Source organism: Lygodium microphyllum, chromosome 13, assembly GCF_053477565.2.
Source record: "Lygodium microphyllum isolate KBCC chromosome 13, Lygodium_microphyllum_v1.1.10, whole genome shotgun sequence".
NCBI classification, from domain to species: Eukaryota; Viridiplantae; Streptophyta; class Polypodiopsida; order Schizaeales; family Lygodiaceae; genus Lygodium; species Lygodium microphyllum.
Window position 1 is genome coordinate 76,031,789 of NC_141147.1, and position 24,455 is coordinate 76,056,243.

The 24,455-nt window shown below is 46.6% G+C and overlaps 1 protein-coding gene across 2 annotated transcripts in view; it reads left to right on the forward strand.

The window, feature by feature from the left end:
- The window catches only part of LOC148026788 (zinc ion binding protein), an 86,037-nt gene that overhangs the window by 9,613 nt on the left and 51,969 nt on the right, over positions 1–24,455 (forward strand). The window lies entirely within an intron of this gene.

The following is a 24,455-nucleotide window of genomic DNA, read 5'->3' on the forward strand; positions in this document are numbered from 1 at the left end:
AGGGGTGCTAGTTTTGGGGCCAACAGGCTATTCAATGTCCAAGATTGTATGGTAAAGTGTGCATTCCAGTTTTGTGAATTTGTTAATCACTGTAATGAAGTGCTTAATTAGGTTATCCTATGTGAAGACGAAGGCTGCGTTTACAAGTACCTTCAAGGTGGACATCATCATAGGTTGGAACAGGTTGGATGCTAAGGAATGCAAGAATTTGGAGCAATACAATAAGAAGTTTTGGGATGTATTGCTGCTCGTCACTTCTTATCGCCTCGTATACCTTCACGAGCAAGTGAAAAAATATGTTTATGGGCCGTCTAAAGAAATTAGGGATTTTTGCATAAAATTCACAATGTCTCGCATGTCTCAACTGATAGAGGCTGTTGCTACTGCTGATGCTTTGTTGCATTGAAAGGATTCAGGTTTCCTAGAGAGTGGAGAAAAGCTGAATAAAAAGTTGTGTAAGGCTAAGAAAAGGGGCAGATCTGAAAATCAGCTTGAAAAGAGGCCAAAACAACAAAGAAAGGGCTCGAAAACATTTGCACAGTGTAGGGAATTGATGACTGCTGATAAATGCGTTATTTGTGAAGACGAGGGTCACATTGCAAGGGATTGCTCCAATAGGCAGCAAGTTAGAAAATCAGAATATTAGGGAGATCCCAAGGGAAAGAAGCCCAAGTCATTAGTGGGATTTATGTTTGATGTTATTAGTGATTAGCCCAATGATGATGCTATTGAGTTGTGCAGAGCATGGGGCAAAATTAGGGATCAATATGCATCGATATTCTTTGATAATGGTGCATGAGCCAACTTCATCTCTGTAGACATGGCAGCTCGTCTAAGCATTAGAGAGGATGAGATGGGATCCATGGGGGGAGTGGAAGTGGCATGTAAGGGCTATGCAGAACTCATTACACCACTCATTGGAAAACTGCGGTTGCATATACAAGGATACATGCATAAGGGAAAGACTCTCACACTTGATGTAAAGTTGAAAGGGAAATGTGTCCTTGTATCTGTAGCCATTTCTAAAGTAATGAAAAATCATTTTTTAGCATACTTAGTTTTTATTAAGGATAAGGATGATAGTGAGAATGTTGGAAATATCGCTAAGTTAGAGAAGGATTGCATGTCATTTGTGAAAATGTATGCTGGTTGCTTCTCTCAGTCATTTCCAGGGCAACTATTGCTTGAAAGGCCTAAAGATCATGACATAGATCTCATCCTTGGAAGTAGCCCACCCAATAAGTCAGTCCACAGAGTTAGTGCAGCCTTGTAGGAGGAGATTATAAGTCAGGTGAATGAGCTGTTAGACAAAGGACTGATTTAGCCCAACTCATTTTCTTTTTGTTCTCCAATGCTTTTGATGCAGAAAAAGGATGGTTCATGGTGTATGTGCATTGACTATTGTGCTTTGATCGAAATCACAGTAAAGAATCGGTTTCTGATCCCTTGGATCGATGGTGTTATGGATATATCGTAGGGGGTAGCCATATTCAGCCATATAGATTTGAAAAGTGGGTATCATCAAATATGCATTAGATTGGAGGATGTGCCTAAGGCAGCTTTCAAGACATCTTTTGGGTTATATGAGTTTCTTGTCATGCCTTTTGGACTTACAAATGCTCCTGCCACTTTCAATCGGATAATGGATTGCATCTTCAGGCCACATCGAGCATTTGTGGACACTTTCTTTGATGACATGCTTGTCTATTCAAAGAATGAGGCAAAGTAGAGAAGTGTTAGAGATTATTCATCCCTTGGACTAGCATTCCTTAGGTTAGCATTGGTGCAATCAGTTCTCTTGGAGGTACTCTCGGAGGAAATTATTCATTATTCCTATTAGTCAGTGGACATTTTCAGCAGACAGTGTATGGGTAGTTTGTTAAGCAAGTGATGGTGCCATGTGTCAGCAAGAGGAATGATTGCTGATTATTTTATTCATTTATGTCATAGTCGGCAATTTTCCGATCAAGTTTGCTAGTTTTTTGCTCGCCGATGACATTATTTTATTGCATTCTTTTCTCCTATTTAGCCCACTTGGTAGCTTGCCCTACACGATTGGTTTTCCAGGTGCTAGTGGGAGAGATTCAGCTTGAGGAGATACGTTTGCAGTCCTTGTATATTTACCCTCTTCATTTCAAGATTCATTGACTGTAGATTTCTGTGTTCTTCTGTCTCTTTTCTCTCTCCTTTTCTCTCATGTTCATTTTCTTTCAGGCTTGTCTATATGCTTCCGCATTTGCTGCACTTTGACATGGTATTAGAGCAACGTAGGAGGGCTGATTGATCGTGGGTAGACTTGATTGGGAGGATTCTGATCGGGAGGATTGATCGTGGGGAGACTTGATCAGGAGGATTCTTCACGACAAAAGTTTGAGTTTTGAGCCTTTGGAGGCTGTGGTGAATAGGTTTTGGGTAGAGAAAGAGCATAGTTGTTTTTTGTAGGTCTTTGCTGTTCGTAAAGAAAGAAAGGCTGCGTTTTCAGCCTTTTGTTGGAGATTTTGTGTTTCATCACCTTTGGCAGGTGAAACTCTTTGATTCTCCTAGCAGGCACCAACACCGTGCGCAGAGTTAGAGGGGACTGTCCTTGTTTTTATGTAGGTCATTCTATTTACAATGTCGACCAAAATTAATTCAAAGTTTCAGGCTATTATGGACTATAAGGTCCTCGTGTTGTTGGCTCTTCCTACATATCAAAAGCTTGATCGGGAGAATTATTGCATCTAGTGTGTAATGATGCTTGTTATCTTGGAGTCTTATGATTTGGCGGAGCTTGTGATCGAGGCTATAGACCGTTCTACAACTCGTGATTCCTCCAAGCTTTCTCCAGATGAGAAAGCTGAGTTGATGAAGGTGCAGGCACATTGGCACAACTTGAATACCCATATTCATTCTTTCCTCTCTCCTGTACTCCAGCTGTCATTGCTTATATTAAGCACTTGACTATCGCTCAGGAGCTTGATTAGATGTACAATCAGATGACCGTGTCGAAGCGGGTATCCCTTGAGGTTTAGATGAGGACTTTAAGTCCTAACAAGTCTTCTTCTATGCGGGAGCATGTTAATAAGCTTTGGCAATTGTAGATGTAGGTTCAAAATGTGGGGAAGGCAATTACCTCGGAGAACATGGCAATAACTCTTCTTTCTTAGTTACTGCCTTGATTCAGTGCATTTTACTCCCGCTTGATTGCTTCAATGCAGACAAAGACTCTTTGTTGTGAAGAGTTGGTTCCTATGGTTTTGGACAAGGAGCAATTGAAAGAACGGAATGCTTTCAAATCGGAGGCATTGGGAGGTTTGTTAACCCCAAGTCGAGATGGTGGAAAAAAGAAGGAAAAAGCAGAAAAAACATGGAAAAAGAGCAAAGGCACGCAGGCGACCTCCAAAGCGAAGCCGGGGTAGAAAGCGCAATTTAAATGAAGGGCGCCTCAAAAAACTTGAAAAACTCTTGTAAAAGAGCAACAGGCTCCCTCCTGTGCCAATTGTAAAATACTAGACGGGTGTAGGCTAGAGGCATAAGGCTAGAAGATGGAAATGGAAAAAAGAACCTTGCCACAAGGGCCGGTCATGTAAAAAAGGGATGGGTGCCCATGGGATTTTAGGGTTTGTATATATAAAGTTCAAAAAGTGAATGAGAGCTCATTCTTTTGGTGTGTGGCTAACAAGAGCTCTTTTCTTCTTCTCTTCTTCTCATCTTCTTGCTTGTGTGTGCTCTTGAGAGAGGGAGTGTGAGTGTGAGGGAGTGAGTGTGTGAGAGTGAGGGATCAAGAGGGTGAAGCTCTTCACCATTTCCTCTTCTCTTCTCTTTTCTTGCGCGCGCGGCTATGGAGGATGGAGCTTGGAGATGGAGGAGGCTTGAGGATGCTTGAGCTCGCATCTAGGATCGTGGAGCTACCGGGGTGTGTGAGAGAGGAGGCAACTCATAGGACCGACAGCGTGTCGGCTAGGTGAGAGATAGCCATTAGAGCTCGCTTGAAACGCTTGAAGCAATAAGCGGTCCGTGGGTCTTGGCGGTTGAGCATGAGCTTCCACATTTTGGTTCCGTTGCCGGGACCAACGGATTCAAGCTTGAGCACTTGCGCGCCTCATCTCGAGCATCGAAGTAAGGGATTCATCCCCGAAACGGAGCTTGAGATAGGTAGGAAGTTTGGGTGTTTTTGATTTTCAAAACAAGTAAGTATTTTGGGATATTTTGTTTGTTGGATGATTGGGAAACATGGAGAAATTATTTCAGTTTTTTGCTTTCGATTCTTGTTGCATTTAGAGTAGGTTAGGATTAGGAAATCGCATCGGAGAAGGGTAGGGTTTATTGTTGCAAAGCAGGGCAAAAATCGTGCAAAACTTGACAAATAGCTCGCTTGTGATGCCTAAGATCGGCAAGTGAGTGATTGGGGACATCAACACCATACCCAGAAAGGGGCATAAGAGCCAAGAGGCTAAGGGAGAGCTCATTTGTGACCATTTTAGTGTGAGAGAGAGAAAGAGCCATCGCACGATTCGATCCGATCGCACCATCGACGAGCCTACCACTCTATTCAGGTATACGAATCCCTTTCCCCATCCCCCTAGATAGGATCTGGAGGTTTATGCTTGCCACGATTGATTAAATCCCAAGAATCGAGTGAAATCAAACTCTCGCTGTCAACGTTGCGCCGCGTTCTGCCCGTCCGAGCGGTCGCTACTAGGCCGAGTCCCAGAATCGGCCCTCGGCCCTTTTGTATTCGGCCCACTCGGCCCAGACCTACTCGGCTCGTCCGAGTCGACCATTCGGCCCTCGGCCGTCCAAGCCAAACCGTCCGAGCCATAGAATCGGCCCTCGGCCACGTGTCATATTCGGTCCTCGGTCCAAGTGCTTCGGCCCGTCCGAGTGACCTCGTCCGAGCGACTTCGTCCGAGTCTGCGTCTCGGCCCGTTCGAGTCTACCTTGTCCAAGTCCCGAATTCGGCCCTCGGCCCATGTACCTCGGCCCGTCCGAGTGACCCACTTGGACCCTGCAATTCGGACCAGCTGGGCCGAGTGAAAATTTCTATCAAATTCTCAGGAATTTGACCTAACTCGGTTGGAGCTCAGCAGCGCAAACTGTCGAAAGTCGTTCTGACACTCAGAACTTGATTCTGGCACATGGAATAGATGGAATCGTAGGGAGCAGTTGCTTGGCAGCTTGAAGTAGGTAGCAGCGAGACCCAGAGACCTAGACGCAAAGCGCTGAGCAGTTAAACCTGATCGGCCAAGAACAAACGAGGCAACATACTAGAAAGACCCCGAACCCTGTCAAGGCGGCCAAAAAATTGACCAACAAGCCTATCAGGCCCGAAACAAAGCGAGAGTGCATAAGACGCTTCGAGATTGTTTGCTGCACTCACCTTGAATTTCCGCACTTGAATGCACTTAAAATAATTGAAAGCCTGATTGAGCACAAGTGCACGAGGAGCGACATGCACGCTGAGTAACCATAAATTGAGGATTGTATTCAATAACTGAAGGAACTCACTCAGATAAACCACTCAAGGAACCCACCAGTAGGAGGGGACCCAAGACGTAGACAAACCATCAACACGCGAAGTAGGACCAAGCAGGTGGCATCAACGACGTGGATTTGACAAATCTACTCAACCTGATCGACAGCTTGGCGGAGCACGACAACACGACTATGGCAGAAGAAGGCTCAGACCATAGGTCTAATGAGGAACTCGACTTAAACGTATTCTCGGAGGCTATTCAGCAGCTGGTCAGCGGCTACGATGCACTTGCTCGGTACGAGCACCGCGGCAGGACGGCAGACGCTATCATCGCAGACCTAGAAGAAGAGTGGAAACTAGCCCGCAAGGCTTTGCGAAGCATAGTCGAATACAATAGGGACCAGCAGGCTAGGAGCCAAAGGCAAAGCACGGAGTTGCGTGAGGTACAGCGAGTGCTGAACTTAGCAGGAAGAAACCGAACAGATCACAAGAGAGCCCTAGAAGGAGACTTGACGTTGAGTGAGCTTCTCATGAAGTGACTGTTAGATAACACGGCAACAGAGCAAAGTGCTACAGCACTAGCGACATCTCTACTCGCAGGATTAGGAGCGAACCAAGGCTCAAAGAGCCAGTCTAAAATCCCTATCGTTGCCAAGCAACTCGACAAATACCAACCCCATGACGATTCATACAGCTTTGTAGAGCAGTTTGAGCAAGTCTGCGAAGCCAACGGTCTCAACGACCTGACTCAACGCTCTCAAGCGTTCGGGCTCTGCTCAGATGACAAGGGAAGGACTTGGTATACAAGCCTAGATGCTGCAGAACGAGCCAGTTTCAGTGGCCTCAAGGATCTCTTCATTAAGAGATTTGCCGAGCCTGGATACTCCGACAATCTGCTAGTACGCTTGATGAACGTCAAGCAGAAAGAGAAGGAGGACATTCGCGACTACGTAACCCACGTGAGGAGTCTCTTCAAGAGAATCTCTATGGGCGAGCGACCGACTGAAAGAGCAGTTTCGACTGTATTCATTAGCGGAATTCGAGACGAGGAGTTATATAAGGCTTTGGTAGGCAATTCGAGCTTGCAGCGAGACGCGCTAGCTAGAGTGTTTGAGGAAGCCATCAGAGTTGATGATCAGCTAAAGGAGCGGAGCTCCAGGAGCTCGAACCTAGAAGAGACCAACTCGCGAAGCTTAGAGGGAGCGTCAGCCTCTAGTGAGCGATCAATCCCATCATCCCAAGATAAGCGGAAGGCCACTGAGACGAATCAAGACTTGGCTGATGTAAAGATGGAGTTAGCCTGGTTACAAGACATGTTGAGACGACCAACGCGCCCACACGTCCAATGCGTGTATTGTGGCGGAAACCACTTGTCAGCTGAGTGTCAAGACCCTAGGTCAAGACCTTGTGCTAACTGCGGTAGGTTCGGTCATGACATCGCGTATTGTAGATTACCAAGAAGACTTCCGTACTCGCAACCCTACGGGCAGCCTTACCTAGCGAACAGGCCGTAGCCATTATTCGGAAGGGGAACCCCATTGGCCCTCCCTGCGCCTAATGACATTAAGCCAGCTGTTCCTAGGATGGACATAAACCCTACTGGCATACCCAAACCACCTGGTCCTTACGTGACCCATCCACCAAGCGATGCTCCAGTCCACTACATGGAAGAACCAAATAAGGAAGAAACTTACATATGCCCTTATGCCTCGCATGATGATGAGGGCAACACTGTCCTCATGGATTATCGCCCCGTGCCGGTGATGGCGTTAGGAAGAGGACGAGGTAGAGGCCTAGGAGGGCAGACGCAGGAGCCAATCACCTGTTGGACTTGTGGTCACCTAGGTCATGTCTCATCACGCTGCCCTGAAAGGGAGCAGCAAAACAGAGGCAAGGCTGACCAAAGGTGTGCTGAGTGCGGAATCACTCATCTCTTCGTCGATTTCCCAAAGCGAAAGCCGTCTTCTAGCTTAGCCAACGTACCATCTGTCCCATTGGGGCTGTTTGGAGTCGAGAATCTCGATGGGGAGGCGACACCTATTCCATTACGGGTCATGACCCGTGCCCAGACAAAGCAGGCCGGCATATCACTGCCATGATCTAGCAACCTTGACGCAGCTTCGATAGGGAAGAAAAGTCGCAGGCGGAAGAAAAAGAGGTCGGAAGCTAAAATCACACTAAAAATGGAGAGTGCTACAACTCTGCTGCTGGAAGGAAGGTCTCTGATGCAGAGGCAGAGACTTCAGCCCCTAAGACGGCCGAAAAGGGAAGTGCGAAGGTAGGGGAATACCCGCATCCGAAGCGACAATTAGAGGCCATAGAAAAAGTGAAGGAATGGGTGAAGGAGGCTCAACAACATCTAAAAGACGCTGAGCCCATCATAGAGGACGAAATCGACGACCTCTCCAGCATAAGCACGCCAACCTCACCTCCTCAACCACGGTCGGGGGAAGCAACTGCACCACAAGCAGTACCGCTAGGGCCAAGCCTTGATGCTACAGGGCCGCAGGTCAGTCATGGCCATTGGTCAGGACGATCCAGGTTAGGAGAAAGACGAGCACCCAACGATCTCCTGACCACGTTGGTGACTACCCCTGTAACACTTAGCTTGGGAAATCTGCTTAGGTAGCATCGCACCCTATGGCAAGAACTTAAGCAGTGGGTTGAAGGGTCAAGAGAGGAGGTTACAGCAGACCCTCATGACCATGATGCAGAGATGCAAATACCGAGTTTGACGCTGCACTCTATGCCTAAATCCTTACACGTCAATGCCTTCTGGGAAGGCTCCAAGATGCATGTAGTCTTACCGGTTCTAGCCCTAGGCGATACAACGAGAAAGGGAATCGTAGACACGGGAGTTGGGATCAGTGTGCTTAGCCACGCGGGTGCTTCAGACTTGGGGAAACCCGCCTGTCGAAACTGCTAGGTTTAATGTCACATTAGCAAATGGCATGAGAGTCAAGCCATTTGGGGTGCTTAAGAATTGGCCAGTGAAGATCGCAAGTGTTCAATTCTCTGTGGACTTTATAGTCATGAAGGGAGTGGACTACGATATCCTATTAGGCCGACCCTGGATGCGCAACGCTAGAGTCATCGAAGTTGGGGTAACGGCTTGATCTTCCTTGGCAATAGAACGGATGCCGTGAGAATAGAGATGGACACTTGGAAGACCTCACCAGTTGACTTAGATGCCATCTTTGCTATGCTCAAGGGTAACACCCAGGTCAAGAAGTCCTATGGGCCCTTGACCAAGTATATCCCATGCCCAGAGGACAAGCGGGATTGGATGCACGTTCTCGTTACAATCGACTTGCCGTTCTCTGATCACGAGGCGTATGAGCAAGCCATCAAAACAATCGGCAAGTCTAACGACACACCCTCCGCGCTAGTCTGCATGATGGCAGGAACCCTTCGGGGGAAACCTAAACCTGTCAACTTCCAAGTCCCAACCAACAAAAGGGAACTCCAGGAGATACTGGAATACTTAACGGACAAGCTAGCTGGCAATCCAGCTGCAAACTTCAAACCACTCCAGGATCTCCTAGATGAATCCAAGTGGCAATGGACCAGAGTGCATGACTTAAATCTCATGTATAACTGGGCCCTAGTTCCGGACCAACAACAAGAGATATACCAAGCCCTAGGAGACAACGAGCAGTCTGATAAAGAGGCCTCTAACGACGAGTACAAAGACTGCCAATCCTTCAGTGACGAAAGTGAGGGTGAGGTAGACACCGTGGAGTACGACACTGAGGGGCAAGAAATAGAGTAAATACGAGCAGACTCCAAGCCGCAGAAAAAGAGTATCTTCAGGATAGTGAGGAGTCATGCGCATGGAATGTGATCGTGCCTGGTTGGAATACGTAGGGGCCATAGATCTTGAGCAAGCGGGTCTAGCCCAGCCAGGAACGACATCAGTGCTTAGGACAGTTGCTGTCCGCCCACCAGGAGAGACTACCTCTTTTAGCAACGGCGGGGAGTTCAACTCCGAGTTGGAGATTAGTTCGGATAGTGATCCAGAAATCCCTAGGCCGCTCATGGCCAGACGCACGAAGGGGAACCTATTCGTCCACCTGAGGCGCAGACGATTAAGGCAGAAAAAGACAAAACAACCTGGGGATACACAAATGGAAGAACAACAAAAACCGCAGGACCTCCCTGAATGATTTACGAAATTTAAAAAAGAAAATAGGGTAGTAGTTCTGTTAGGTGCCAAGCGTCAGGGGCAAACGAGCGAACCGATCCAGCCAAGGTCAAGGAGATGAACCTAGCCCAGGAAGGGGAAACATCCCGACCAGTCTTCATTGCCGATGACTTGACTGAGGAAGAAGAAACGAGTCTTGTCGCTCTCTTGCGAGAGTACATAGACGTACTCGCCTGGTCCTTAGAAAAGCTTAAGGGGGTAGATCCGAGTGTCGTGACTCACAACGTACCCATGATGCAAGACGCAACGCCGGTCAAGCAACCACTGCACCCTATGAATCCAAAACACGCTCATGTTGTCAAAGAGGAGATTGATAAGCTGATGAGAGCGGGATTCATTTACGAAATTGAACACACAGATTGGGTATCATCCATAGTCATCGTGATGAAGAAGAATGGAAAAATCCGAGTGCGCATCAATTACAAGAAGGTGAACGCTGCTACTAAGAGGAATAACTATCCATTGCCATACACCGAGTATATGCTTGAGAGAGTGGCAGGCAAGGAGGCCTACAGTTTTTTGGACGGCTTCTCAGGGTACAACCAGGTGCAAGTGCATCCTGCGGACAGGCATAAGATTGCCTTCGCCATTGAGTCGGGCGTCTTTGCTTACATAGTCATGCCCTTCGGATTGACTAATGCCCCTGCCACCTTCCAACGCCTCATGTGCACCATCTTTAAAGGCATGCTTCGCAAGGAGTTGGAAGTCTTTGTCGACGACCTCTGTGTCCACTCGACTTGGATCGAATACTTAGACAAGCTCCGCACGGTCTTTGAGCGGTGTCGCTTATATCGTCTCTCCTTAAACCTCTTAAAGTGCCAGTTTTGGGTAAAGCATGGATGCATCTTAGGGCAGGTGGTGTCGAAGAACGGCATTGTCACTGACTTTTCGAAAGTCAGGGTTATTGTCGACCTTCCACCCCCAATCAACTACAAGGGAGTTCAATGCTTCCTAGGCTATACGGGGTACTATCGGCGGTTTGTACTGAACTATGCATTGATCACCAGACCCTTGTACAAGCTGCTGATTGTCTTCGAATGGACCGAGGCATGCCAACGAGCATATGAAGAGTTGAAAAAGGCTCTAACCACAGCACCAATTCTACGAGCCCCAGATTGGACCATTACTTTCCACGTGCATATCGATGCTTCGAAGTTTGACGTGGGGGCAGTGTTGTGCCAACCTGGCGAACACAACTTAGACTATCCAGTGAGCTTTGCTAGCAGATAACTCACTGAGACGGAAATGAACTACTCGACGACAGAAAGAGAAGGGTTAGCCCTGGTGTTTGCTGTGAAGAAATTCCGGCACTATCTATTGGCCACACCTTTTACCTTTTTTTATGGACCATCAAGCCCTGCTCTATCTAGTAAACAAACCTTGCGCTACATGATGCATAGCTCGGTGGCTCCTTCTGCTCTTGGAATTCGACTTCTCTGTGGTTGTATGAAAAGGAAAGTAGCACTACATGGTTGACCATATGTCATGCATTTCCACGGGAGAAGCCGCTGGACAAGGCATTGTTGACGAATTACCCGACGCCCATCTCTTTAACCTGTCCAGTGAGAGAAATTTATTCAAGGGCGATCTAACGCATATTGGGCGGATGACATAGTCCAAGTGCTTGAACACGGACTGCCTGATCGACCGATGGAAAAAGTCCGACTTAGGCGATTAATCCTTAAGATCCAGCCCTATCAGCTGATCGCGGGCCAACTCTATAGGCTGGGGCAAGACGGATTGCTGCGTAGATGCGTATGCGAACATGAGATGCACGATGTGCTCTCAGAGGTGCACAGCGGCATTGTTGGAGGGCACTTTAGCGGAGACACGACAGCACGAAAAGTGTTGCAATCTCAACTGTGGTGGCCCACGCTTTTCTGCAATGCAGCGCGATTTGTCAAGCATTGTGACGAGTGCCAACGGACAAAAGTCCCGATTCGCAAGGATCAGATGGAGTTGACCTCAGTTATCGCACGACAACCCTTCGAAAAATGGGGAATTGACTTCATAGGACCCATCAGTCCTGCGGCTCAGTATTCATAGGCCAAGTACATCATTGTGGCCACGGACTACCTCACGAAATGGGCAGAGGGAAGAGCGACACAAAAAAATGACGCTTGGACGACTGCCAAGTTCTTATGGGAGCAGGTGATCTCACGATTCGGCTGCCCCATCGAACTGGTCAGTGACCAAGGCACGCATTTCATCAACGAAGTGATAGCGCATCTCCTGTCCACCTTTCTCATCATCCATCGCAAATCCTCGCCATACTACCCTCAGACAAATGGTCAGACAGAATCCACGAATAAGATTCTTATCAATGTCCTGACCAAGGTGGTCTTAGCCTCACACAGCGACTGGGACAACAAGCTGATGGCAGCTCTGTGGGCTTACCGCACAGCTTATAAAACGGCTGTCGGTCAAACCCCCTTCAAGCTGACCTATGGAACTGAAGCGGTTCTACCATTAGAATTCTTCATTCTTAGCCTGAGAATAGTACTTCAAGAACGATGGGAAGGGAATGAGGCATGGACGCAACGCTTGGTTAAACTCGAGCGCCTCTCAGAGACTCGCCTTCTAGCCACCCATGCGCTTATATGTGAGAAGGCCTGACGCAAGAGTTGGTTTGACAAGCATGTCAAGCAACACGACTTTGAATAGGGCAACTTAGTGCTCCTCTACTCAGTTAAGGGGCATAAGCAGAAAATGAAATTTAGAGGTCTTGGACCTTTTAAAGTTCGTGCGATCAGCCGCACAGGCAATGTCGAGCTCGAGACCTTAGATGGTGAGGGCATAGGCTTCTTCAATGGCAGTCGTGTCAAGAAGTACTACCCTCCCATCCATCCTTTGCACGAGCCCCCGATGTTAGAACTGCCTGTCAAGATACAAGTGGCCACAATCACAGAGATTGATGATGAGGATGAGGAAGCCGTAGAGCCCGCATACCTCCATATCATGATCATTGCAAAACAAACATGCGCTTTCAACGCCTTGATCGACGAGGGAGCAGACTTCAATGTCTTAACTCACGATCATTGGACTCAACTTGGCAGACCACCACTTCAACCCACTAATGCGAAATTAAGCCCATATGGGGCCCATTCCTACGCACTTCTCGGCAAGTGCAGAGCCGTCGTTTCTATCGAGTCTGAGACTGTCCCAATGGTTTTTTACGTGTTGCCAAATGCTAAACACGTAGGCACGGAGTCGCTGCTGGGGCGAACTTTCAAAAAGCAGACTCACTGCAATGTTGATTATGAGTCGCAAGGCATCCACCTCGCAATAGGCAACGTTCGCATTGTCACAGCCTTTAGCAAGGGCTGCGCGACCTCATCATTGTCCGCAACGCCACCAGTAGAAATATCCGTAACCAACTCCAAGGAGGGGGGGTAGTGCGCGACAGCGACCTCCCAGATTTCATGAATCACAGCCCACAATAGCAAAACCTAAGGCCCAACAGTCTAAATTTCAATGGCAGCCTAAGCAGCCGCAACTGCCGCCTAGGAATCGACGCTCCTATCCTCATAAAACCAAAAATCCTAAATCTAGGAAGCCAGGACACAATCATAGCAAGCGCCGCATGCTCAAGCAAAGATGGGTCCCTAAAACCCTCTTGCATGCGCAAGGCTACTACGTGGGCAATACCTGGCTGTGGATCCCTAAGGTCTACACGGCCAAAGGCACTACTCAAACGCCGCCCTCAAGCTTGATCAACCCAAGTCCCATAAACCCTCCAAACCATTTGCTGCAGGGCTCTCCAAAACCACAGCCATCCGACTCATCCGCGCCTAAACCCAAGAACGTCACACAAGCCTATCGGCCCAAACAACAGACTCCATTACATGAGTCATCACCCGACCAAGTCAACCCGACTCCCCAAATCATCCCTGAATGCAGCAATCCGTCCGTTGTGGCTGCTCCTAATCCGCCCATAATCCAAGCAGCCTAATCGCAGACTCAAGAACACTCCCAACCACAACTCTTCGTTGTCACTGGCTTTAGTTCTAGCAAACCTCGACCACCCGTTGGCCTTATGCCCTCCTATGAACGCAAATCCTTTTTAGCGTTGGCCGTCGACCTCGCTGAGGACACTGGGGATGACGTGGTGGAATGCATTAAATGACTAGACACCACCTTCATGTCGCTAGCACTGAGCTACGACCGCTTGGACTTAGGATTATTGGAGGAATCCTTTGCAACTGAAGTTCAAACCATGCCCTGCTCTTGGGAGACCTTTGAATTCGCATTCGCAAACGCTTCTCGCTCCGTTGTTGAATTGCTCAACAGCGAGATCTCCAAGGAGCAAGCCATCAAACAATGCCTCATCACGTCATATGATCAGCGAACCACTTCTGCTATCACTAATCAAGAAATCACAGTGTTATTAAAGCTCGCTGATACTGACTCCCCATTCTTGAGGCATTGGTACACTCTTAGGCTGCAATGGGAAGTCGAAGGGTGCCGCATAATGACCAACGCTGAGCTGCGCCGCGCGATCAAAACAGCGGAATACGGCCCCACATATGTCGCGCCAACCTCGTATCGAGTGTTAACCACTCTTCGGGGCCGACCCATGGAAGCACACATCAAAGGACACCCCTACCTCGAATGCTTGTTGACTGAGGAAGAGTTACACATTGCTAGCCGTGTCAACTCTGGTGACTTCCTAACAGATGTTCTCACATACATCACGCAAGTGGGGATTCAACCCTCTGATCTGGACCGCGAAGCTCACTTAGAATACAACCCCCAGTTCTATGATTGGCTCCTTCACAAGTAACTCCTACGCTACCATGCCAAACGCCCTTGCCCTTCTGACCCTAAATCCTAGGAAGGATTCTTCTCAAGTTGGAAGGGGAGAGGGTGAGGTGAATCAAATCAGGCCAACCGAATCAAAATTAGTGAAACACATAAACATATATTATGAAAAACGGGGAAAAAGTCAAAGGCTGAAAAGGAAAATCTACAGTGGTTCTTAATGAATTCATTCAAAAAGCATAGAGTTTCTCTTTTTTTCAGCAATCAGCAAATTACTATGTGGAAAGCACTAATGAAAATTTCGGTTTATAACATGAACGAAAAATGTCGCAACAAGACTGTACCCACCGGCTTCCATTCACGGAAGAGGAGAGAGCGCAGTACAGCATCACCCTGTTAGCCTGCTCTTATTTAGTCTCAGTCTGTCATCTCCTGGTTGTGAGCTCCTGTCAGAGTCTGACAGGAGACAGAGGAGCTCTGTCAGTGTGTTTTTAGGCTGCTTTAGTCAGCATGCAGCCTTGGGCATTTTACAGCCCAGATCTGGGCTGTTTTTGGGGTGACTGCCCATTATTTTGGGCAGTCGGACCAGTTCTGGTCAGTCGGACCAGATCTGGCCATAGTCGGCCAGATCTGGCCAGGTCGGCCAGTTTAGCTGGTCGGCCAGTTTTCTGGCTGGGGGGCTATTTATAGCTGCCCCCCCAGTCAGTCCAGCATTCATGCTCTGCAGGTTCAGCACTGCTCCCTCCGTCTCCGTCTCCGGCATTGGTGCTGCCTCTGCTTCCAGTCTGTCCTGGTTCCCTCACTGACGCTCCGGGCTGCGTGCAGGGACTGTTCTGTCCATTCCAGTGCATTCAGCATTCATCTCAGTCAGTGCAGACTTTCTTCCTTCATTCTCTGCTTCCTCTCTCCTCTCCTCTGTGTTCGTGTTCTTTCGCTGCGCACTCTCACACACCCTAGAGAGCCGCGCCTACAACCAACTAAAATTTTGAACTTTTCATAATATAGAAGGATTAGTGGCCAAGGAAGAGGTGGCCAGGAGAGTCGTTGAAAACTGCAACTTCACCAAGTACTTGGAAAGATTCGCACAAGAACCCAACCACACAAATTGTGTGGAATTTCTTAGGTCTTACAACCCCGACAACGGATGCGGCACCGTCATAATAGGAAGGGGACAATGCCAAGCAAGTGTTGGTTCACTTAATTCCCGTCTTGGTGGAAAAGGCGCTGGGACTAGAACCAACAATGGAAAAGAAGCAGAAGAGAGATGTGTACGCCATGCTGGGGATGAGAAAGGAGGACGTGCTGACAAACGACGGCATCAGCATCCAAGATATCCCCATGCAAAGGCAAAACTGATACATGCACTCTTTTCCAGCCAGCGCTACAACGCATTGATGCACCGAATCAGTGTGCCGATATTGGAGAATGTGGTGGCTCATACCCTACATGAAGTCGATTGGAACGGCTATGTGCGCAAAACCATCGACCAGGCACCTAAAACGTTGGCTTTAGGAAGCATGCCCGCAGGAGGAGAATCCCCAGCGTCTAAGGCCACAGAAAGAAAGAAGGCCTCCTCCAAAGCCTCGTTCATCGCCTATGGAAGCATCTTAACAGCGCTCATCCAGGAGGCCATGAAAGAGATGCAGGATGCAGAAGAGGGGGAAGGGGAAACGCCTGATAGGTCACCCCCTCATAAGTACCAGGAGAGGTCAAGCGACATGACTGAGACCGATAAGGAAGGACAGGGGCAAGAAGAGCAATCAAGCAAAAAGCAGGTCAAGGAAACCAAGAAGAAGGCAGCGTAGAAGAAAAAGAAACCGGATGAAGGCCGCAGGAAGGAGAAGGAAGATTTGGAAAAAGCAAAAAGATAATCCCTTAGGGAGGCCGAGGAGAGAGAGAGGAAGAGGAAGCAGAAAGAAGAAGAAACAATAGAGCAAGTCAAGCGGCCTAAAAAGGCGTCAAAGCAAGAGGTTGAAAGGAGAAGAAGAGAAGAGCAGGAAGAAAATAAGAAACTAGAGGAAGAATACAAAAAGGCCGAAAAAGAAAGGCGAGCTACGGAGGAAGAAGAGGAGTTAAGAAGAAAGGAAGAGGAGGACTTGGCCGAGGCCACACGCCGGTCCATTGAGCAACAATGCAGGGCGGATGATCTAGAAGCTTGGAACTAGTTGAGGGAAGAAGGGCCTAGCTCTAGTGCGCAGGCACCAGAAGCCGCGCCGCCCGCAGTCCTTGAAGGCAAAGGCAAAGTTCCCCTTCATCCTATCCCCACCCTCATGGCACCCTTCATTGAACCCATTATGCTCACCCCTAGTATCCCCACCAGCATGGAAGTTTCCAACCTTGTGGCCTGGATGCAATACTTCATCAGTAAAGAAATGGCCCAAGGGAAGAGTACAGAAACCATGACCACGGGGCCAAAAAGGCCAGCCACGGACGCAAAATCGAGACAGGATCAGAAGCGTCCGCGTGTGGAGGCCTCAACTACCCCCACCCATGCAACAATGACGCCACCAGCGAGTTACGATGAATATGTCGCCGAGATGCTCTCCCAATTGGAGAGGGCGAAGAAGGAAAAGAGCATGGCGGTGGCTGAGTTGGTGGCAGAGAAAGAGTCAGTGGCTGCCTTCCAACTGATAACCCGCATCATAGCCATGCAACAATGTCAAATATTCGACCTCAAGCAAGAATTGAAAGCAAAAGAAGACATGGAAGAAAGCTATAAACAACGGCTTGAGGACGAAAATCAAGAACTTGTGCAAATGCTGTCACAAGACTGTGACAACTATTACCTTTTTGTTGATTTCTTTATTACATACTTTATTTGGTTTTTCTTTTTGGAAAGATCCCTCTTGAAATCTAAACGCCTGAGTTGCATGGCCAGTATGTGAAACCAACAGGAATGTCTAGTGAGTCAAGACTGGACAGTTAAGGTCCAGTATAAGTCTGGAAGAGACTGATGGCATTGTAGATTGACAAGCCTATAAGAGACTTGTGAAAGTGTATATGGACAAGTGTATTGAAGAACTAGCCTGGAAGAGACTAGTTCAAAGTGAAGATGGACAAATCTGCAAGAGATTAGTCCATGTGGGGTCATCAGTGGAAATTCACTTTCAATTGAGCTACATTGTAAATTTGGATGTAGCCATAGTCTGCAAAGATGGTCAGAAGACTAGTGGGGATGCAATGGAAGCAACTCCTAAAATTTAGGGAGTTACTATTTTTGGACCTCAGAATCTGTTCGCATCATTATCTTCATTTTTGCACGAGGATCAATCTTCTGGTCTGTGCCGAGGTCAAATTATGCATCGAGGATGGAGAATTTTAGACCGGAAGGCTGGAATGGGAAATATCTTCCAGTGCTTCCATTTGGCACAAATTTGTGCACTTACCTCTTTAAAGAGGGGCTGGCGTGCGGTTTTTTGGCTTTTGGGGGGGCTCATTTGAGAAGGAGGAACGGTTGCTGATGGAGAAGATTTGAGAGCTTGCCTACCTTGTCCATGATGCACAGAGGGCTGAGCTTGCTCCCTACTCTCTCTCTCTCTTTCTCCTTGACAGTATGGTTATGCTTCAGAATCAAGGGCCTTTCTTCTGATTTATGTACAGTTGTGTGGGAATATGCTGTCTTTGCATGAGGCAAGAGCCTCCTTTCTTCAGGAACAGGAGCAGTTGTTTGCTGTTCCCAAGCAGGAATAGGTGAGGGTGGTAATCTCACTAAGCTGGTGTCTGAAACAGCACTAAATCAGTACAGATTTTGGACTGTTCAGAGGTTATTTCAGAGCCCAATTGATGTCAGAGTGAAGGGGCACTTGGCACAGATGATGCATAATAGTGCAGGGAACAATATGAGCTGAAAACAGGTTTCAGAACAGGTCTGAACCAGTAATTACAGCGGGCTGAACAGTACAGGGAACAGTATGAGTTGAAAACAGGTTTTAAAACAGGTCTGAACCAGTAATTACAGCAGGCTGAAATGGTCAATTCTTCACTCCAACCAGAAGTTTCAGACTTGGACAGAGTTTCCCCTCCTGGTCAGCTTGTTTTGGGTCAGTAATTGTACTGATATGCTGCCAAATTTCACCCAGAATAGGTGAAAGACAGCTCATAGTACTTTCTCTCTTTTTAAAAATAAAGAAATACCGCAAGGGGCGCCTAACATAGGGGCCAACAGGGTGTCTATGTCACAACAGGAGCACTCTAGCTTCCTGTATGTCTTCTTGATTCTGTGTCTTTAAGTTCAGGTAAAGTGGGTGATTGTGAATTGGGTGAAAGCATTTATATATTTTGGTTGTACATTACCGCCCTTCCAGTGAACAGGCCGGTTACATGGTTCCATTGCCAGGATCGAATCACTTTTTCCCTAAAGAGTGAGCCAGGGTTTGTTTGGGTGTAAGACACAGAATTGTGCATTATGGCTGATAGAAAGGAAGACACCAGAGAGGAAGCGCCTTCATCACAGGAGATCCCTGTTGTTCATGAGGTGGGAGAGTCTTCTAGACCTCCACAGTTTGTTACTCCTCTTGTTATGGTTGAGCCACAAGTTCTTACGGCTTCTTCTATGGATGAAGACATTTTCAAGACTCAGTTAGTTGCTGCTGTGAGTATGTTTACTCAAGTGATGCAGAATCCAAGGTTTTTGGCATTTTTGCAGCCTTCCCTTCCTTTACAGCAAGTTGGGCAATCTGCAAAGATTTCGGATCCAGTAGAGGTCCAAGATAAGGGTAAGCATGCTGCAGATTCAGTGGAAACACCAAGGTAGCTTGCGGAGTCAATGGAGGCTCCAAGATTGGTTCCGACTGTCCAAGAATAGGTGGCGGAAATGCTAGTTACACTGGCATTGCCAGTTCAGCTCGCCACTTTACAGCAGCCAAATGTTGGTTTAAATGGACAGGGAAATAGTTTTCAGGCTTTACCACAGGTTTTCCCACCGACCTCTGTACATCCTGGGTACTTTGGAGGTGGATCTGTGTTTCAGAGTATGGTTGGTTATGCGCCTGGAAACCAGATTTATGTACCAGGAACAGTGTTTGGGGGTACACAGGGTTTTATGCCAAACCCCATGTATGGCAATATAGGCATGCAGCCTGGATTTCAGGGAGTTCAGGGCAGTTTTGGCATGCCACAGGGCACTTTTGGTATGGTTGGTTATCAAAATCAGCAAGCAAGTATTGTGTCTACAAGCCCTGTAGTCAGTGGTCCGGCAACTCCTATGCCACCTGTTAGTGTTCCTATGTTACAGGCATATCCTACGGACCCTTTGATGGCTCATGAAAAGCCAAAGCCATACAAGGAAGGTGGTGCAGCTGTACAGTTTGACATCTTTCGAGGATTTGAAGATAGGACTAAGGCTCTTTCTTTCTTACAGTAGTTTGATGCCGCATTTGCAGGAAGAAACTTTACAGAGCCTTCTAAGGTCCGGAAAGCTCCCACTTTTCTTAAGGACAATGCTAGTCAGTGGTGGAGTACACTGTTGATGCAAGGACAGGCTCTTGCCACTTGGACTTACTTCAAGCAGGTATTTGCTTTTGCTTGGTTGACCAATGAATTTGAGATCGATGTTATGTCAGCTTGGCACAATTTGGATGCATCTAAATGCAAGGATCTGGAAGACTATAACAAGAAGTTTTGGGAGGCTTTGCTTCCAGTCACTTCTTACAGGGTTGTGCCATTGACCGAGCAGATAGAGAAATATTGCTGTGGGCTGCCCAAGGAACTCCGGAATTATTGTACAAAGACAAAGGTCACCACTTTGACTCAGTTAATTGAGAATGCCACTACAGGAAATGCATTATTGTTGGGACAGTCAAGTGGTTTTGGGGGCAGCATTAAACATGACAAATCTGAAAAATTTTCAGCAAAGAAGCCATTTGGTAAACATGTTTCTCAGATTTCTCAAAGCACAGGTAAATCTTGGCAGTTCAAGAAGAAGCCAGCCAAGTTCTTTGGACAGCAGTCAAAGGACCAGAAGAAACCTTTTGTGCGCAAGTCTCTTGAAGAGAAAAAGGCTTTAATGGTTGAGAGGAAGTGCTTTATCTGTGAGCAGACTGGTCATATTGCGTCTAATTGTCCGGACAAGAATAAGAGACCAGCTGATGATCATAAAGGGGACAGGAAAGGAAAGAAGCCCAAACCTTCAGCAGGTTTAGTGCTAGATATGTTGGGAGACAAGCCACACTCGGATGCTAATGAGCTTTGTGGAGCTTGGGTAAAGTTAAGGATCAACATGTACTCATTTTCTTTGATCCTGGAGCTAAGGCAAACTTTATCTCACCAGAGTTGGCTTCTACTTTGGGCATCAGAGCAGATGAGATGGGCTACACGGCAGAGGCAGGGTTGGCATGTCCTGGCCACTTAGAGTCTGTGACATCCATTCTTGGAAAGGTGCGTCTTCATATACAGTCTTATGTTGATGCAGAAGAATTTTATATCATGCCACTTGAAGGCTGTGATGTCTTGTTGGGAATGCCATGGATGTTCAGAAAGCATGGTGTGTTGGATGCCTTTAACAAGACACTGACTTTGGAACATAGGGAAAAGACTCATGTGCTTGATGTGAAGCTTAAAGGAGAGTCTGTACCTAAGGAGAGTCTGTACCTGTTGTATCGGCTTCTGCCATTACATATGCAATAAAGAATCATCTTTCTGCGTACTTGATTTTCGCATGTGATGTCAAGGATAATGATGAGTCAAATTTTTCTATGTTAGATAGAGACAGGTCTGCTTTCTTGTCTCAGTTCAGTGATTGTTTTTCTGACTCATTACCATCATAGTTGCCACCAGAGAGGTCTGAGGATCATGCAATAGATTTGGTGCTAGGCAGTAGCCCACCAAATAGACCTCCGTATAGGGTTAGTGCAGCCCAACAGAAAGAGATATTGAGCCAGGTGAATGAGCTGTTAGACAAAGGGCTGATTCAACCAAGTTCATCTCCTTTTTGCTCACCAGTGCTTTTAGTGCAAAAGAAGGATGGCTCTTGGCGCATGTGCATAGATTATCGAGCATTGAACAAGAGTACCATCAAGAACAGGTTCCCCATTCCAAGAATTGACGACATCCTTGACCGTTTGGAAGGAGCGTCAATTTTCAGCAAGATAGATTTGAAGAGTGGATACCATCAGATCAAGATTAAGCAAGCGGATGTGCATAAGACTGCATTTAGGACCACGTTTGGTCTCTATGAGTTCTTGGTAATGGCATTTGGACTTACTAATGCTCCTGCTACGTTTAATCGAATGATGGACAGGATTTTTCGTCCATACAGGCAGTTTGTTGGTACATTCTTTGATGACATGATTGTCTTTTCAAAGAATGAACATGGGCATAGAGAACACTTGAAAGCAGTCTTTGATGAGCTTTGCAGTAATAGGTTGCTTATCAATGGCAAGAAGAGTGAGTTCTTCTAGAAATCCAGTGTCAAAGGATGGTGTCTGAATGGATCTTGCTAAGGTTGAAGCAATTAGAACATGCCAGGAAAGCTTACCTCTCGAGAAGAGAGCTTTTAGTGTTGTTGAGGTGACCATGGGTTGGTGTGTAGTAGTTGGGAGGGACTTTGGCAGATTTGCAGCAATTCGTGCAGGTGCAGCACGTGAAAGTGATCAGGCAAGAGGCGAAAATGAAAATGCAGCTTGCAAAGGGAGTTTTACCCCGCCCATCCTTAGACTTGCCAGAAATGGCTTTTCTGAGAAATGGAAACAACCAGAAATGGCCGTCTTGTTTTGGCAGCCCCGAAATGCTGTTTTCGAAAACTATGACATCAGGGACGTGAAATTTTGAGATGCTTTAATTTTGCTGATAACATTTGATTAAGTTAATAAACAAATGTGCAAGGTTGTTTAGCACATGTGATGCGCATGGCAGTTATTTCATGGTAAGAGGCCAAGGACCTCGAGGATGCAGTGGGTGTGAAAGGCAAAAGTTGTGACAAGTTATGCCAGTTGGGCTTTAGTGGTCAGTTGGTATCAGTTTTGACCCTAGGATAGTTGTTTGGCCAATAAGTGTTAGTGGTGACACTAGGGACTAGCATTAATTAAATAATTAATGCTGGTTTAAGGGACAATAGAGGTTGGGGACCACTCTAGGTTGCAAATGGCCTAGCCAATTATGGATGGGCATATTTAATTTTGGGCAGGGTCGAAAAGGCTGAAATTAATTTTGAGAATTATTTAATTTTGAAAATTAATTGAATGATTGAATAATGTTGAAAGTTGGATTTAGAAGGCTACCACTTGACAAAAATACCCATGCAAATTGAGAAAACGTTTTTTGGGCTTGGTTTCAACCATTCAGTGAGTTTTTAGCTTGTGAGAGCGAGAGAAGAGGTTGTTGATCGGAATTCGCTAGAGAGGAGACATTTAGGAGGCTGCCAACAGTTGCATGAGACCTTGGTGATGCAGGCGACAATATTTATGATGCCTTCTTATGTAGTGGTAGCATTTAATGTAGGCGATAGCAATTGGGTACTTCACTAATAGTAGGCAATGCAATTTGGGTTTATCAAAGCAGACAACATTCAATTTCAGCCATTTCTCCATGAAGAATCTTTGAATTCTCTCTCTCTGGCATTCTCTCGCCTACTCCAGCCCATTCTCAAAAGATCTTAGTTTATCTTAGCCATTTGGAGGAGGTCTCAACCACATTTGGTGGATAGTAGAGGAAATTCTGTTGTAAACCCTAAATTTATGCAGAAATTAGGGTTTAACAACCACCTTGGGATCCGTGTCATCAATAGAAGGTATCATACACTGAATTCAGCACTTGAAATTTGTGGAATTGTTAGGGAATTAAGATGCTAGCCTATCCATGGTGATTTCGGGCAGCATTTGGCCAGTTGGGATTCATTTAGAGCAAATCCTATGTGATTGTCAAGGGGCAATTTGTCTGATATGTTTGCTAATTGCATCTACAACAAGGGGCTTTTGGATTAGCCAAGAAGATTGTTGAATCTTAGCTTATACCCAATCCATTAGTCAACAATATTAAAGAAATACAGAAAGGGGCGTTAGTTTTGGGGCCAATAGGGTGTCTACTATCCAAGATTATGAAGGTAAAGTGTGTATTTTAATTGATGTTTATTTATTGATTATTGTAATTAAGTGCTTGATCATGAATTACCATCCTATCCAAGAAGGAATGTTGGTTTTAGAGGCCTCATTGATTGTATTATCATTCATTCATAGGTTCATTAGCATTCAATATTCTTTGGATTGGGGTGTTCTCTATGCTGTTGTACACTTTGTGTTTTTGTGTTTGCTATACCATTTCTTCGTTGGAAGAGATACATGAATAGAAATTTGGAGTGAGTGAGTGAAGAAGATGCCCACATCCTTCTGTTTCTGCCTAAAGGATTCCACTCCTTGTGTTGTTGCAATTTGTAGTCCGTCAAAGTAAATTGTTGAAGAATGGTTGAATACTTGTGGATTCAAGTGCTTATTGCATGTGATTTGAGGTATATCTTCCACCATGGGTTTGGTGCATCGTAAAGACTCCTTTGAACATGAAGAATTTGTAATCCCTCCGTCTACCACGTTGAGGCAATGGCAATGTTCGTGTCCTTCACCCAAGTGCAGACAAGCTTCTTGTCACACTTGCCATTGAACTTCAAAATGGTTAAATTTCTTTGCCATCACCACTTGTTTCTTCTTGGTGAGAGAGATGTGAAGACCGATTGAATGGTTAGGGATAGATGCAAAAGGTGGATGGAAACGGTTGGGGTGGTCCAAGGCATCCTTTGGGGAAGGTTTGAAGGTATTGGAAACATGAGGAGCAAGTGAGTGTTCCCACATGTTTCAAATCCTCCATGTGAACTTGGTGGTGCAAACACGTGAAAAGTGCGAGCTCTTGTAGCTAGCTGGTGGGAGAGTTGCGGTGCGAGCCCACCCTGCTAAACTCTTCATCTATTGAATAAGGGATCACTAAGCACCCTAGTTACTCTACCCTTCTCTTATGTCGCACAACAGGTTTCCACTAAGGCAATGCATTCATGACAACTTTTCTACTACATTGTGCAACTCTTATGATTATGTGTTTTTTTTTGGGGGGGGG